Genomic DNA, 16,311 nt, shown 5'->3' on the forward strand with positions numbered 1-16,311 from the left:
TTCTTCTTTTTTCAACCATGTCGCCTTTGCTAAGTTGCATAAAATCTGTCAGCACCGCTGTTCAGGCATGTTCCCTGCTGATGTAATATTGTAATGAATGATCCTATTAAGCTCTTCTTAGATTTATTTTAAGATTTTAATTTATGTAAATCATAAGACATTCAGAGCAACTGTGTGTTGCATCTTGTCACAATCTAATTGTAAACTTAATTCATGTGTCAGAGGTCCTTTGCAAGTAGTCGTGAGCACATCAAAATATAAAAATATTACTGTGCATCTGTTTTGTTGGGAAACCATAATGAGGTCCTCTTATTTTTAACTTTCCTCTCCTTGTAGTGGAGTTGTTTTATCTCCCGATTATTCTTTTAAAGATAAAAGGAAGGGCATCTTTTAGGCAGTGCAGAAAAGCTTATGTTACAAATCTGTATTTCTGTTTTTGAACTGTATGATAGGAATGAACAGATTGTCTTGGTTTTAGAAGCACAGCAACAAAAATCCTTCTTTAGCTGTTCTCTTCTTACTGAAGTTTTGAGTTGTTTGCATGAAGTGCAATAGAGTGGAGGTTGTATGGTGGCATAGCGATGTGGACAATAGTGTTGCTCTTGCCTGCTCCTGTTCAAGTCCACTAAAAACTGAAATCATGCAGAGTAGGTTCTAAAAATGCAGGTTGTTGTCTGGAAGATGGAGTTTTGAGCAAGTTCTGAAAAATGCTAGAATTTCCAAATGCTCAGTCTTGTTGAATACTGTGTAGCTCTCGCTAAGTAATTAATTACCTTCATAATTTTGTTGGTAAATGAATTGGGATGGAGGAGACAATGTTTCATCTATATTTGTTTCAAAATAATAATACAGAAGTTAAAGTGAGTTAAAGTTTTATCATCATTGAAAAGTGCCAGTTCAACCCCAGAAAGCCTGGTGGTAGTATGACAAACCTTAGTTCTTGCTTACCCTGGTTAGATCAGGGAACCCCAAAATAAAATCTGTTTATGAATATATATAAAAAAAATCCAATACCAAAGATTTGGGGGGTGGGAGTGCATTTTAGGTTTGGGGGAGCAGAGAGGGTTGTTCTCTTTTGTGTTGTCTGCTTCTAATTTGGCAAGGTAGGAAGGGATGGAAAGCTACTTCTGTTCCAGAGTATTATTGGAAAATGTCATAACCTAGAAATAATGGCTGGTGATTTTTTAATTTTATTTTATGGGAATATTGATACTATTTCCTTGCAAAATATTAAAAAAAAAAAAAAACACAAACGTTTAAAAAACCCCCAAAACTATCAATAGATGGAATGGAAGGAAATCTAAGCTCATGTAAAACTTCTTATAAAGAGTGCTTGTTGTCATAGTGGCTTTTTTTCTCTCTCTGAGCAGAGAACAGTTAAATGGGTTGAAGAAATGGGACGTTTCTCTTGCACTAGTTGTCCAAACAGAAATTGGTCTTGGAAAATTGAGGAGACAAATCAGTTATGTATAGCTGCCCTTGTGGAAGAGAAAATGGTTTTTTGAGAAGAAAAACAGATGGTGGAAAATGATGACTGGCTGGGTTATTATCAAAATAAAAATGAATGGCGGTGTCCAAAACGTGAGCTATGGGTTATGTTTCCCTAAGTCTGTGCTTCCTTTGGCCTTTTTTTTTTTTTTTTTTGACTGAGAAAATGTTGAGATCAGATTGGATTTAATTAGTACGTTACACAAGTTCAGCTTGAAGTTGTGTCTTGTGTACATCTTTGGCCAAATTTTTAATACATTTAAGCTTCTAAAGACTGCTTTAAAAGGAATATGCACCATCAGATGGAGCAAATAGATAAAAACGTTGAATGTTACAGTTCTACTGCTACCTTTACTATGATCAGCTTTTAAGACAAGTACAAAAGTTTGCGGGCGTCTTATTAATTTTTATAGAGCATCACATACCAATGAAAAATGAAAACACTTATCATGCTATCCTTCATTATATAAAGTCAGAGCTAACTTTGAAGTCATCTGTTCATAATTGCTATAACAGAAACCAAAGGTTAAAAGGGAAAAAAAGTCACACAATATTTGTACTCTATTGACACTATAAATTCTGTATTAGTCTTGAGCCTAAGGTGTCATAGATGCAATGTAAGTATAATTCAAGACCTTATGATCTAAATGGAAGAAATATTAATAGCATGTGGTTTGCTTAAATAAAAAAAAAATAAAATACCACAACATAACTAAGTTCCAGTGGTACAGCTGCCCCTCATTACCCTCTTCCTCTCTGCCTACCTCTTTTGTTTTTGCTCTGATAAATGCTCTGTTATAATTCATAGTGGAAGAAGAGAACAACCTGCAGAAAAAAGATTACCTGGAATGGAAGAAGTGGAATCGTTAAACAGCAGATCTCTCACTTTCAGGAAATGCAGGAGGACCTCATTCCTCTTAAGGTACCCTAAAAACATGAACTCTTTTCTGTTGTGATAATGTGATCGGGAATCTGTCTCTACCACTTGGTTAAATCTGAGTTCATAAGTACGAACAGATATTTATAATTGGTAAGTTCTTGTGTAGTACAACTGCAAGGTAGAATCTAAAGTGGAGCTTGTTTTCCCAGAACTTGACATATTTGAATTATCTTTTATCTTTGGATTTTATTTTGGTTTTGAATGCTTGTTTTGGAGGTAGCTGGAGCCTCATATTATACCAGAAACTTGCTTGTAGGTGCCCAACACTAGTTTGATGTATTTTTTTATTTGGGAATTACTGGAAGGTGTACTTAATGGCTTTACTTGTCTGTTCATCTTGTATACTAACTGTGTCCTGTAATAAGCTCTGTATGAATATCTTGGCAGGACTTAAATCCATGCATTTTCATTATTTCACACTATAGAAATTTGCAAAATAAAAAGAGCATTTTTATATGACTGCTTTGAGTACCTGAAACAGAAGTATACCATGTTCTCCACACACCCTGTTTTAGTCCGCAAAGTTTAAAAGTTTATGAAAACAGGATTTCTGCAGGTAAGGTAGGTGTAGGAAGGTGATGTGCTATAAGGCCCCAAATCCTTCACCCCCTTGCCTTGCTTTTGTACGGATGGGAAGTGAGCTGCTCTTATGAGTTAGTTTGAAAATCATCCTTGACACATACCTCAAGTAGAGAATAACTGATGCTATTTACATTCTCTTTAACTTTTATCCCAACCTGTTTGTGCTTTATTAAACATTCACTTCAGTAGACTGTTTTTTCTCTATTGAAAGGGAAAATGCAAATGCACCGTGAACATTATTTAGCTGTAACTTTCACCTCCGTGTTGTGGTTGAGTGCTGTGTGCAGGGCTGATACCTTATTGTATTTTAATCCTTCGTGCATATAAAACGCTCTTTATTAATCGTGGACCACTCACAGCAGCGGTGTTTGATACTGGGCCTGGTGAGTGCCAGCCTCGCCTTTAACCAATGGGCCTCGACGAGCGGCATGTCTGGGTGCTGTGCGGGGGAGCCTGGCACGGGGAGCTTCCCACGGGACCGCTTCCTCGAGCCCGTTTGGGACTTGCCCTTCTGGGGTCAGCGCTGGGAAGCAGGAGCCGGGCCGAGCCCCTGCCAGCCACCGGGAGACTCGGGGCGGGCCCGCAAGGGCCGCTGGGAGCGGTGGCTCGGAAGCCCGTTGCGCCCAAGCGGGTACTACAAGTACCGTGATGCCCCGCGCGGAAGGGGGCGTGTCCCCGTGAGCACCCGCGCGGGGCCGTACTACAGGTCCCACAATGCCCCGCGCCGCCCGGTGTCTCCTGTCGGGGAGGCTGGTTCCTATTTAAATCCAGTCAGCGAGGAAAATGGCGGCGAGAGGCTGAGTGTGGGGGAGACGGGGAGAAGGAGACGTAGCCGAGCTTTGGCTCCTTTCCCAGGTGAGTGGGGTTTGGAGGGAGGGAGGGAGGGAGTAACGAGCGGAGGGAGGAGAGTTCGAGTTCTTGTTCCCCTGCTTCGAGCGCTGGGGTGGGACTGGGATGTGGCAGGGCGGGCTGCACCTCGCCGGGGAAGGGAGCAGCTTGGGGCTGGCCCTGAGGGGCGGCTCTCTTCTCTCCCTCTCGTCCCCCTCCCCAATATGGATGTGTCTCCCTGAGGGGAGGTGGAAGGGGAGCGTAGACGGGCTGTGTGTGAGGAGTAATCGCAGGGCTGGGGATGCGCGTATTCCCAGGGCGGTGTGTAAATGCCTTTACCTCTTTCTAACCGTTGTAACTTTAGCGCTGAGTGTAGTTAGAAGGGGGCATTCCTGAGGCAGCGGTGGGGGAGTAGTGTGTTGAGCGGAAAGCTTCCCCTGACGCTGTGTGATGCGTATCGAAGCAGGGTGGGTTTGGGTGGAGGTTCCTCATGAGAGACTTGGGGTCGCTATGGATTTGTATTCAGAACCGTCTGACCCTCTGTTTCTCAGCCTGAGCAGAGGGGGGGCGTGGGTGAAATACCTGGGCTAGAATGCTGAGGCGGTTCCAAAGACCTTGTTATCTGCATTCTCCTTCTGATCATCCTGTAGCCTCGGTAAGTTTCAGAGGTGACTTCTCTTGTCTCCTCGTCTCTGGTAATAAGGAAAGGGATGAAAAATACTGCAAATAGAAGGTTGAGTTCCATGCCTCTTACCTATTTCTGCCTCTTGGCTGCAATGAAACTGTGCTGTTGAGGGATGGAGGTGAAATTTTTTTTTTCTTTATTTCCCTGAGGTCACATACCACTGTAGGTGTTAGTGATTCTGGGGTATTAATGGGGTGAATATGGGTGGGGATGTTGTCTGAGGCTGACAAATTCCCAGAGTCCTCTTTGTTTGGTTCCAAAGTTGGTTCTGTTTGTGGTTTCTGCTCCTACTCTGGCACAGTCAGGTTTTCTTTTAAAAGAGAAGCTTCCCACTTTGTCAGCTCACGCAGTGAACACAGTTTTAAATCAGTCTCCTTTATTCAGGCAGTATATCCTTCCTCTTTAACCTGTTAAGAAAAAAAAAAAATCTGATTGTGCCCTTAAATCTTTTATTTAAAAGTTAACAGAAAATATTACGTTGGATTCTATCTGGAATAACAAGACAAAACAGGCAAATCTGGAGGTGTGAGAGACAGTAATGTCTAGCTATACAGTATCTATAATACAGTTAAAACAGACATTTCAAAAGCTTAAAATTCTATCATTGCTATTGTAAAAATAAATATTTTCTTGTGATATATTTCCAATTTATAATGAGCTGCCACACATGAGACAAATAGGTGTGTGTTCTAACTATAAATAGCTTCATAGTAACAAATACTGCCTGAGTGAAAACCCCAGCATAACAGCTTGGGTTTAGAGGAAACGGACAAAATTGTGAGTTGCTTTTTTTTGGTGGGTTTTGTGTTTTGTTTGTTTTGGGTTGGTTTGTTTGGTGGTTTTTGTTTGGTTTTTTTTTTTTTTTTTGCCTAGACTGTGCACGATAACATATAGTAATTTCATTTACTGTTAGCACTTGTTGTAATGTGCTCTTTAACTGACTGTTCAGAATTTCATTCAACTGTTACTACTTCTTTTTTTTTTTTTTTAATTAATATCAATGGATTTGCTGCTGTGATGTGAAGCCAGAGGTTGGGGAATAGGGGAAGTGATAGCAAACAGAGTAACCCCAGTATTCTGCCTTGCTTTAAGTATCTTTCCTGATGACAGTGTGCTGTTTCAAGTCTGCTTTTATTTGGCATGAGTAGTTTGGGATTTTTTTAGTTTTTTTTTTTTTTTAATTCTTCATTTAAAACCTCTGTTCATCCTGGCTTTGGATTTATTAACTTGGAAATTTGCATTGTCTGCTTATCAGTTTTTTTGCATTGTATCACTGAGACAGTATAGTTGAGACAAAATGCAGAGTAGGAAGGAGGAGGAAATCTGTTTTACAATAGGATGTTATCTTTTGATCATGGGCTTTTTTTCGTTAATAATGGACAAGAAGTCACAGTCAAAACCTTCAAGATTCATTTCTATGTTACACTTGCATAGAAAAGGGTGTTTTGTTTTCTTTTTTAAAGAACTGAGAAAGAAAGGGTGTCTTGGTTATATTTGTCTGCAAAATCAAGCCATTGATAGCATGTAAAATGATATTGGACACTACAGTCTGACACTGGAGGTTGCTTCAACTCCTGCATTTCAATGAGCCTTCCTCGAAGAGGTGGTCTTGAATGACTGTATGATACAGGATATTCCGCATCGTGTTCATGGAAGCTTTTTGATTATGAATATTTAGAAATATCTTAAATATCCTTCCGACTTGTTTTTATACTAAAAAAAGGGGGGGGGGGGGGAAGAATAGTATTCTTTATGCCAAGGATATGAGACGGTGAAGAATACCTAAACCTGAATGCTGGGGCAACATGCTTGTGTGCTTTTTTCTCTGCCTAGATCTATTGATGTTTCTAAAAGTAGAGTATTAGGGAAGAGGCAATTGTGAAAGAATTTAACTGCTACTGATATAAATTCGCTAAGGAATATATTTCCACTCTGATTTTAGATGCTGCATTTAGTTAAGAGAAAGTACCTCAAATCCTTTTTTTTTTTTTTTTTTTTTTAACCTATGTAAATAGGAGGTATACTTCAGGTGGACCCGGTTACTTTAATAATACTTTTAATTTAATTGGTGGCTTTTATTTTTAGTTGACACTTATTGATAAGCTGATTTTCTTTGAAGTGGAACAAAATTTACTTGACTCCAGACTCAGTCTCATGAGGGATTTTTAGTCTTTCATCTGCAGTATGTGAAATTATTGTTGGTGAGGTTTTAGGCTTTTAGATGTAGACACACATTTTTCTTTTATGTTTTCTAGACCCAGCCCTATTTCTGACATTATACAGAGGTAAGAGAAAGGCAGTTGCTTAAGACAGCATGCTATTTAAATGAGAGGGAGTAGATGGCAAGGGGGCCACCACTGTTTTCACTGCTCATTTTGCTATACCCTAGAAAGTCAGGCTTGTTACTGCTGCTGATAAGCTTAGGATATGGTGCAAGTTGCTTATTTCTGAGGTTGTGACTGCTTTTGCAATATACTAGAAGAGTGGAGGTGATAAGGTCAGCTCTACAGGTATCTATCCAGCTTTAAGTATTCCCTGACTTTGTGTGCTTTGTGTAAGTGTGGCTGTTTGGTTTGTGGTGTGTGTGTTTTTTGGTTTTGTTTTGTTTTGTTGGTGTACCTACAACCTCCCCCTTTGTCACCTTCACTATTTTAAATGTGAACCTGTTCAGGTAAAGTGTAGTTAAACTGTTTGTCAAACATTCTTTGTTAGGTTATGGGTCATTGCCCTATTGGAAATTTTATTTTAAAAGCTTTCTTACCATCAAGTTAAGGTCTTTTTTAAAGATTACAAAGATGGGTAGTGTTATGACTTGAAGTCTAAAAGCATCATAACTGCATTTTATGGACGTGATTGTTCTAGAAATCTGAACACAATATAAAAGTTCTTCAGAAAATGTTGTAATTGTTAGGTCAGGGCAAGTAATTTTTCATCAAAGTTGTTACACATGTGGCTAAACTAAATAGCAGTTCTGCCCTGATTTATCAGGTGCACCTGAAAATGGGGTAGGAGAGAGAAGAGGACAGCTGCAGAACAAGGTAACTGTTATACTGCTCGCCATGATGATTTTGCACCTGCATTAGCCTTGGCTAAGTATGAGATTTTGTCATAAAGTCTGAACCCTTTACCGTTTCCACACTTCCATGCATGTCAAGATGTGTCAGAGCCATGGAATGAGATCGTCAAGTATCACAGGTATACCCAGAAGGCCTTTTAGAGGCACATTTTCAAGGTATGTTTCTATATATAGTTGCATGGAATATTCTGTATGTGACTTCTGAGTTATGAAGATTTTTTTTTTTTTTTTTTTTTCCTCATTCTGTTCTCTGAGGCATGGAAGTGAGAAAATGAGTTGTCTGCTTTTTCAAAGGCAATACTGAAACAGGTTGCATGGCTAAAAATGTTATCAATATAATACGTTTCTCTTGGGTAGTTGTAGCCTAACACTCCCTCCTCTGCCCTTGGCAGTAGTAGGAGGGGGTCTGAGTGGAATAGGGCAGAAAGAAAAGGCAGCCCTGGTCTCAGAAACTGTAAGGCTATTTAATATATGGATGAAACTTGCTCTCTGGGATTTTCTCTGTTTGCCTAGAATCTCCACAGGGCTACACTTGTGCTTTTTCTCGTAAACTTTTAAGTGAGGTGGAATGACATACCTTGTCTCTTGTGATTCCAGTAGCTTTCTCTTAGCAAACACAAATTGTAAAAGTGAAATTTTCTGGAGTATTTTATTGCTAGGCCATACAAACATGTTTTTGAACAACACTACAAATATCAAAGAATTGAGAATGGACTGTGTTCCCTTCAACAAATACAGTTAGCTCTTAAATTGTTTCTAATGAAAATCCTTTCTAATGTCTTCTTCAACATGGGTTTTCCTGTAGTTAGAAATATATGCAGAAGAGCAATTACTGAATGCAGGAAAGGGAAGAAAAATTATTCTTAGGGAAAACACTAAGGCTAGGAAATAGCAAGCCAAAATGTGTTGTCTAAAGATTATTTGCCAGTTGTCTTTGCTGAAGAAAACAATGGGCAGATTAGGTGCTTGCATGTTCAAAACAATTGTCAAAGACTTTCTTGAAAGCTTACCCAGTTAATTTTAATGTTAAGCATTTCTTTTCGATGCCAGTGTTTGGGTCATGTGTGCAACAGAACTGTAATGCAGCACCTTTTTTTTTTTTCTTCCCTAAAGCAGCTGTAGCAAAACTGTTAATTCATATATTGCAATCCTTCCAAGTGTCTTAGAACACCCATTTATCTTTGTAGTTGATCACAAACTAGACAAGACTTCAGTGTCACCATGCTGTGTCTAAGGAAGCATGTCTCTTCCTGTTACTGAACCAAGTTGCAGGTACAGTTGTGATGATATGCTTTATTAAATTAATGTTTTCCTGGAGGTAAGAGATCACCTTTATATGACCGTAGGTGTGCTAAATGTCCTTCCTCTCTGTACTCATTAATAGGTAATTTCAAACTTTAAAGGAAAACTATATCTTTATTCTAGATCTTATGGTATGCTTTTATAAACAATTTAAATAGTATCAAATGCTTGTCATCTTTACCTAATGAAGAGGGAATAGAACAGCTTTAAGTCAAAGGTTCTGTCATAATGCTTAATGGGAAACTTCTTAAAGTGATTATTAGTGGCTTTTCTTCACAATGAAAGCTTTATGTTAAATATCTTGGCAGGATCATAACTTTTACTCAGTGCTTTTGGGTAATGTGTTATAATATTAAGTCATGAGACATAAAGACCCTGAGGAGGAGTTGGTAGATTTTAAAAACAAACACACACACCCTTTTTTGATTCTTTTAAAACCAATATGGAGGTTTTAAACTCTTGTTTTTCTAGAAACCTCAAGTTTCATAACTGTTGTGGCAAACTTGAAAATTAGTGTGTGTATATGTCCTTTTTTTTTTTTTTTTTAAAGGTATAACTTGCTAATAATGTTCCCAGTTTACCAGATGGTGCAATATTGAAATCTGTTAGCAATAGGCTGCATGGTAAAATCCAGCAAACTGTTTCTTATCCCATGCTTTTCTGAACTGCACAAAGCAAGTAGGTAAATATACTTGTTCCACAAGGACAATGCAAAGCTGGCTCACTAGCACCAGTCACTGCAAAACTACTGTGTCTTATGTTGTCTTTATGTGCTGTTTTGGAGACTCATTTTTTTAATAAAGACTTAAAAGAACAAGAGCATAATCTTGGGAAGAAATGTGAAAAATGGTTCAAGTGTTTTTGAGGTTTCACTATGCCAAAGAATGACTAAGCAATGGAAGTTTACAGTAGTGAAGTACAGGGCTTTTTTTTTCCATTTTGCTCACCGGAAAGCCTCTGAATTTCTGTTTTTTTAAGTTGTAAGACTCTTTCAGGTCTGTTACTGCTCTGAGGACAAGATATGAAGTGTTGTAGCATAAGACTAAGCAGCTATTTCTACATTGGCAAAGGGTGCTATTTTACTATTTACTATTTATTGTAAATGAGTGAAATGTAACTTTAAAAAAATTTAAAAATTGTGAGGACAAAATCTGTGGTATATAGATGAGCTGCCGCCTTGACCTGCATGAGCAATTGTTTACTTTTTTCTTTTAGACCTCTTATTATTCTTTTAAAAAGACTTTTAAATTACTGTGATAGGTCTAGGAAGGAACCTTTCTAGACTGTGTGAGTTTAATGTTTTGTTAGTTCCCATTGACCAAATATTGACAAGCTGTGTGACTTACATATAGATAATGTGAAGTCAAATCCAACTTCCAATGCTGATTCAGCGTGAAAAGTTAGGTTATAAAATCACTTATGAACCGACTTTCTTAAAATACATCCATCAGCTTCTGGTTAACTCTTATATGAGTGATCCTGGAAATCATAAATGTCTTTCAAAAGCTTTATTTGTTAGCATGATCTGAGGAAATTATTCTTCTGGGAAGTCTAATAAAATGCAGTTAGGTGTGCATGTATAACAACTTCTTAGAATATAAAATATAGCAATTTGATTGTGTTGCTCTACATACTTTATTTTCTCTATGGTTACTTTATGTCTAATACCAGAATACCCTGCCTCACTGAAACATCCTGAAGTGACAGAACAGGTAATGGAGCAGGGAGTGGGTTGGGTGGCTTTTGTTGCTGTATCTATTAATGGAAGCATTAAGCAGAAGGCAAAAGTAAGCAATTTATTTAGGAAAAAAAAAGTGGAATATATGTTTTCTACTCCAGTATTTTGAGGAAACATTTTATTGTTCAGAACAGTCAATCAAGAGGATTGTGTTGTGTTCTTTCCACACCAGTCTGAAGAACTAAAACCTAAAGCGCAGGTAGCATTCCCCTGGTTTTGCCTTGTGTGCTCAAATTGTAACTTCTTAACATTGCTGGTTTTGTCAAATACTCACGATGTGTTTTCATCACATTCTCTGGAGGCTAGTGAGTCCCAGGAAAAGGGAAACTTATGTGCTGCATGCTTTTTGCTACTATATGTGTGTGAGTGGGTAACAGCTAATGTAGTCTACTTGGATAAACTTTTCAAAACTTCTTAGACAATTGTTGTGTGTTTAGACGCATGCAATCAGTGCATGGAGTGCTGTATGGTTTCTTGGAAGCTTATAGAAGAAGGTTCAAAAAGTAATTCCTTCCTCTTATTCACAATGGTGACTTTAAAATGGTTATCCATTCTTAGCAGCTTACATCTTAAGGAGATAATTTAAAACAAAAATTTGCAACTTCTTTTTTTGTCAGTGACTTGGATAGATTTTTCAGCCATCTTCCCCTATGATAACTTTTTTCCCCATAAAGGCTGGGCTAAAGAGGTTGGATAGAAATAGGGAATTATGGCTCATGTTGCACTCCCTTTTGTGCTCAGTCCATCTTTGCTGCTGCAATGAACTAAAGCAGACATAACAGCATCTTTTATTGTAGTACGCTCTTGTTTTTATCTTCTATGGGAGCCTTTTTGATGTTCAGAGTGGGAATTTCTGGCTTAATGGACAGACCTCAGCACATGGCCTACCAGAGGACCGCACTTTAGGTAATGCTGTTAGGTGTGTATGGATATTTAATCCATTTACCCAGTACTTATAAAATACCATTTGCTTTGCAGTTATAACTATAAAAGTGCTCTAAGAGAGAATCCTTATGTATTAAGTATTAAGAAAAAAGTTTAAAAATACTTGCTGTAATTCATACTCTGCTGTACTCATATAAGCGTAATTTTGCAGTAGCCTTTTAAACAAGAAAATCTAAAAGAACAAATGGATTCAAGACATTCTAAAGGTATCTCATTTGGTTGCGTACCAGTTCAATGCCATGCGCTGGCGTGTGCATTATTCTTGCTTGGTAAATAATTTGTTTCCTTATTTGAAAGTTTTAGTTTCTCATTAAAATTTCTGAATGGCAAATAAAATTTTTAGGCAGCAATTGATAGAATCCCTTCTTAATCAGTATTTAAAGTATTTACCTAGTCATAGATAGCTGTAAAGGCAACAGAAGCAAAGGTACTTTATCTGCAAATTGTTCTCTTGACTAAAATGGAACAAAACCAGCACCTCTGTTCACCTAGAATGTCTATTTGATCCCCCCTTCAGAGGGTAGCAGTTCTTTTGATCATTGCACAGAGAACTGAAAAAAGAAGACACCTGCACTGACTGAAGTAGCTTTTTAATACTTTTGTATTACACTTGTGGATTTTATGTTGAAGCCCCTAATCTTTTGGTGATGTGTGTTCGTAGCTCATAAACGAGACTTGTAGAGGTGAGGTGTAGAACCAGGGCTAGCAAACTTGCCAGACTTGTATTAGCTGTGTTAGAGATCATAAGAGTGGAGATTTGAGGGAATTAAAGGAGAGCCATCACTTGATAACGGACAGCATAGCTTGCACTGTCATCTACTATCTTTTCTGTTCAAATGTACAGTTACAAGGTAGCTTTATCCTGAACTGCTTCATCTTCTCTTACCTATGTGTCTGTAGCTGGACCTCAAATCACATCTATAAAGAAATTAATATGTAGTGCGATAATATTTCACATTGGCCAAGCAATGCTTTTTGGTATATGAGCAAAGTTTTTTCCTTCCCCTTGCCCCCCTACCTTAGTACTGCTTTACGTCCATGAAACTTTTGCTTAAATTAAGGATTCTATCTAGGCAGAAGTGTAAGGTTCTTTGAGCTGTACATTTGAGAAAGCTTTTAAAAAATCTTTTAAAGCAGTGGAAATTTCCAGGCTTCACAAAAAAAAAAAATTAAAAAAAAAATTTAAGTTTTGGTCTAATAACTGCTTTGCAAGAAGTTAGAAATATGAAAAGGAACCGCAGACGTTCTGGATGTCAGCCTGTGAAATTTTCCACTATTTCCTTTAATAACATGCAGGCATGCTTATATTGCTGGAATTTCAGTTAGAAGTCTTGTTCTGACTGAAACTTCGAGCTACTTGTTGAGGAAATGCTCCCTGAAAATGAATTGTCAAGAAAAAAGGTTCTCACTTGTAAGAACGTGCCTAAACTGCTTCCATGCTGGATATCAACTATATTGATTATATTCATCATGCCTTCAATTTCTTGTTTTACAGTTTGTGTTAACTGTTACTAGATGATAATTGCCAGGTGACAATCCATCTTTTCTTGCTTCTGATAGTAATTCTAGACTAATATTTCCAGTAAGGACTGTATGTTGCTAAACGAGAAATTTTAATTGTTGTGTCTTTGATATACTAAAAGACAGACATTAGGAAGCATATCCTGTTCTAATCATATTCTTTTATTACACAGTTAACTTTAAAACCTATTTAATGTTTATTTATAAAATTACTGGAGCTTCAGATACATTGCTGAAAATCAGACTGAAGGGATCTACAGGTTCAACCTCATTTGTCTACCTCGAAGCTCTTTTCTGTTGAAGTTCTTGTTTACCAAAAGGCTCCCTGACCTTTCTCCAAGATCTAGATGATTCTATACTCTGAATGTGCCTTGTCTTTCTGTCACTACAGATATTTATTCTTGACTTATGCTCTTTTGAGTTAGGGCCTAAATAATCCTATATATAATGGACGGAGAGGTTTTTTGCTTAAATCCTGGAGTGGGAGCTAAGGTGGTATATTGCGCAAAAAGCAAGCGATGTCACAACAAACTGACTTCTTTCCAGTATTGATTGAAAGTATAAACCCAGAACTCATTTTTAAATGCATTCCCATGGAATGCTGTCTTTCCAAGGCAGTGTGGTACACTTCCACAGCTGCTCAAACCAAATCAGAGCTACTGTGCTTTGTTTCTGTTACCTCTCCTCCTCTTGCTCTGGGACTGAGGCCCTTGCAGTCAGCAAACAGATTTAATTCAAAATTGTCCATTCCCGCCCTCCTGCCAACAAAAAAACCTGAACCCCCAAACCAGACAAAACAACCCGGATGACTTCTGGCTGTCAGTTTACCCCTAGTTGCACAAACACCAGTAATAGTGCAAGGGAATGGGTGGGGTGGGATTAGATCAGCCACAGTTGTATCAAAATTTAAACTGGATGGAGTTCTGCTAAGACTCTGTTTCTGAAACAAATGTGTTATAGAAGAGAGACTCAAGTGGTACCTGGGTGGAGAAATTCAGCAACCTTTGTCAACCCTGGGGCTATAACTAGAAAGAGTTGGTGGAGTTACTAATTATGTATTGTTACTGGTACTTCCTTACCTGTTGTATCTGCATGGGGAAACTAATTTCCCTTAAGTCAATAGGGATTAAGTAGATACATTGAGTGCTGTTCTGAAAACTGGTGTTAAGAAACCTGCAAATACTTAATGTGTATTTGTTACTAGTGTAATGCATATATATATATATATATATATATATATATATATATATTGCTGATCAGAATAACCTACTGAAAGGGGTAAGTACTGAAATAATTCTATTTTGGGGTAGAATTAATCTGTCAAATGGCTAACTTCTGTAGAGACTCAGAAGATTGGCAGCTCCGTTCTATTGGGTCTAGGGTTGAAGGATTTTTAACAGGACTGTAGGATTAGAATATATTGGGTTTTGTTATGAAAAACCTTCTTACTATTTGTTTCTCTGAATGTGTTGGAATTAGTGGTCCTTTATAGGTGGTAAAGGCTTCTTGGTTTCTAGGTTGAGCTTAAGAACTAAGAACAGTAAAGAACTTTAATAGTTGGTGGTACTTGTTTCTAAATGAACTTGCTGAGTAGGTTGACATCTTTAGCAGCATTTATAGAATCAGTGCTTAATAATCTGTAGTGTCACTTAAGTTCTACCTTTCACTTCCAAAAAATCAAGGTTAAGCTTTTTTGTCTGAAGATTTTTTTTTTTTTAATGGAGGCAAAAGCAAAAGGGGAGGACATAGGACAGTACAGAACAAATTTTGTATATGGCTGTGTCTTATTTTATACCAAGTGTGCCTTTCATATCTAGGTCTAGATAGTTTGCAAAGTTTACCTGTACAGCTAGGCCACAATAAACAACTACATGCAAAGCTGAAGACAAATTACTGTACTCTGATAAAAGTATGTGTACTGTAGGAAGCTATTGCTAAATAGAAATGTATTCAAAGTTTATATGAGCACTTGTTCAAAAGGAGTCTCTCAATGCCTGTACACAGATTGATTAGGACGTAGGTCAATTTAGAATATAGCTGTGTTACCTGCAACTTCACAGAAGTGAGGAAAGTGGGAAGAGTGGCGCATAACAGTAATTGATAGGATCATCGATCTCTAATACATTTTTGAGCCAAGATGGCAGTGTTTCCAGACCTCCCAAAGCAACACAGCTGAAGCCTTTTGATTGGTTATTGCACTATAACATACAGTTGCCAAAATAATTGATGTTTTTTTGGATTTAGGGCCCAGTTGAAAGTCTGCTTAGTATTGTCTGGGAACTTCTTTTCCTGTTTTCTGTCTAAGTTTAGGTTACAGTTATGGATGCAGGAGCTCCTTGGCCAGGTTTCAGGGCAGGTACTTGACTGACTGAATTAACTATGGCCCAGACTCTTTAGATTGTAGTGTTGAAAAGCCTGTTTTAGAGTGTATGACTTCACTTCTAACTGGAATTAACTCTTAGCTGACACAGATTCCACTGGTATGGAGGTTCAACAAATGTTTTCCTTTATGACAAGGGCAAAACCCATGAAGTGAGCTGACTTTATCAGAGGCAGAGCAGTCCTAAGTCTTGTTTCTAATTAGAATACACAAATGTTTTACCTATACTAGAATTTCTTGAACATCAACAAACTATGAAACTTATCTGATTGGCCTTTTCTGCTGGTTTGTGTTTAAGAAAAAGAAAAAGTCTTTAAACAGCAGTTTAGTTTTAAAGTAAACTTTAATGTCTGACTACTAGGTTGTTATAATTAACTGTCTTAATCTGTTCATTAACCCATTGTCTTTAAACAGAAATGGTTCTACTGAACATTTGTTAACTAGCACTCTTCAATTCTAGATGTTTCATTTCTGTTGACATTTCAGCAATGATTCACCTTTTCCTTCTCTTGCGGAGCTCACAAGAACTAGTAGCATGCTACATAGAGAAAAACCCTTTGGGGCAACACTGTTAGTGCTAAGTTGGTTTGAAAGTTTATTCAAGGTGCTGAGGTTGCACAGGTGAGACAGAATATTCTGGCATACAAAAATAATCCATTATGCTCCCATTTTGCATTGTTTGACACAGCAGAGCTCCATAAAGTTTATTTGTATTAGAGAATCTGAGAAAAGACAACAAACTTCCTTAAAGTTATGTGCTGTTGTAAGGCTTCTTCACTAGACTTGTTTCCTGGACCATGGACTGCTCTCTGGATTAACACACTGA

General features: G+C 37.8%; 1 long non-coding RNA gene across 1 annotated transcript in view; it reads left to right on the forward strand.

The window, feature by feature from the left end:
* Positions 1-3,787: 3,787 nt before the first annotated feature.
* LOC309678252 overlaps positions 3,788-16,311 on the forward strand; it is a 52,449-nt gene continuing 39,925 nt past the window's right edge. Inside the window, exon 1 of the long non-coding RNA XR_014269739.1 lies at positions 3,788-3,865. This is a non-coding gene — a long non-coding RNA (uncharacterized lncRNA). The remainder of the gene's footprint in view (positions 3,866-16,311) is intronic.

Source organism: Vanellus vanellus, assembly GCF_965231255.1.
Source record: "Vanellus vanellus genome assembly, chromosome: 15".
NCBI classification, from domain to species: Eukaryota; Metazoa; Chordata; class Aves; order Charadriiformes; family Charadriidae; genus Vanellus; species Vanellus vanellus.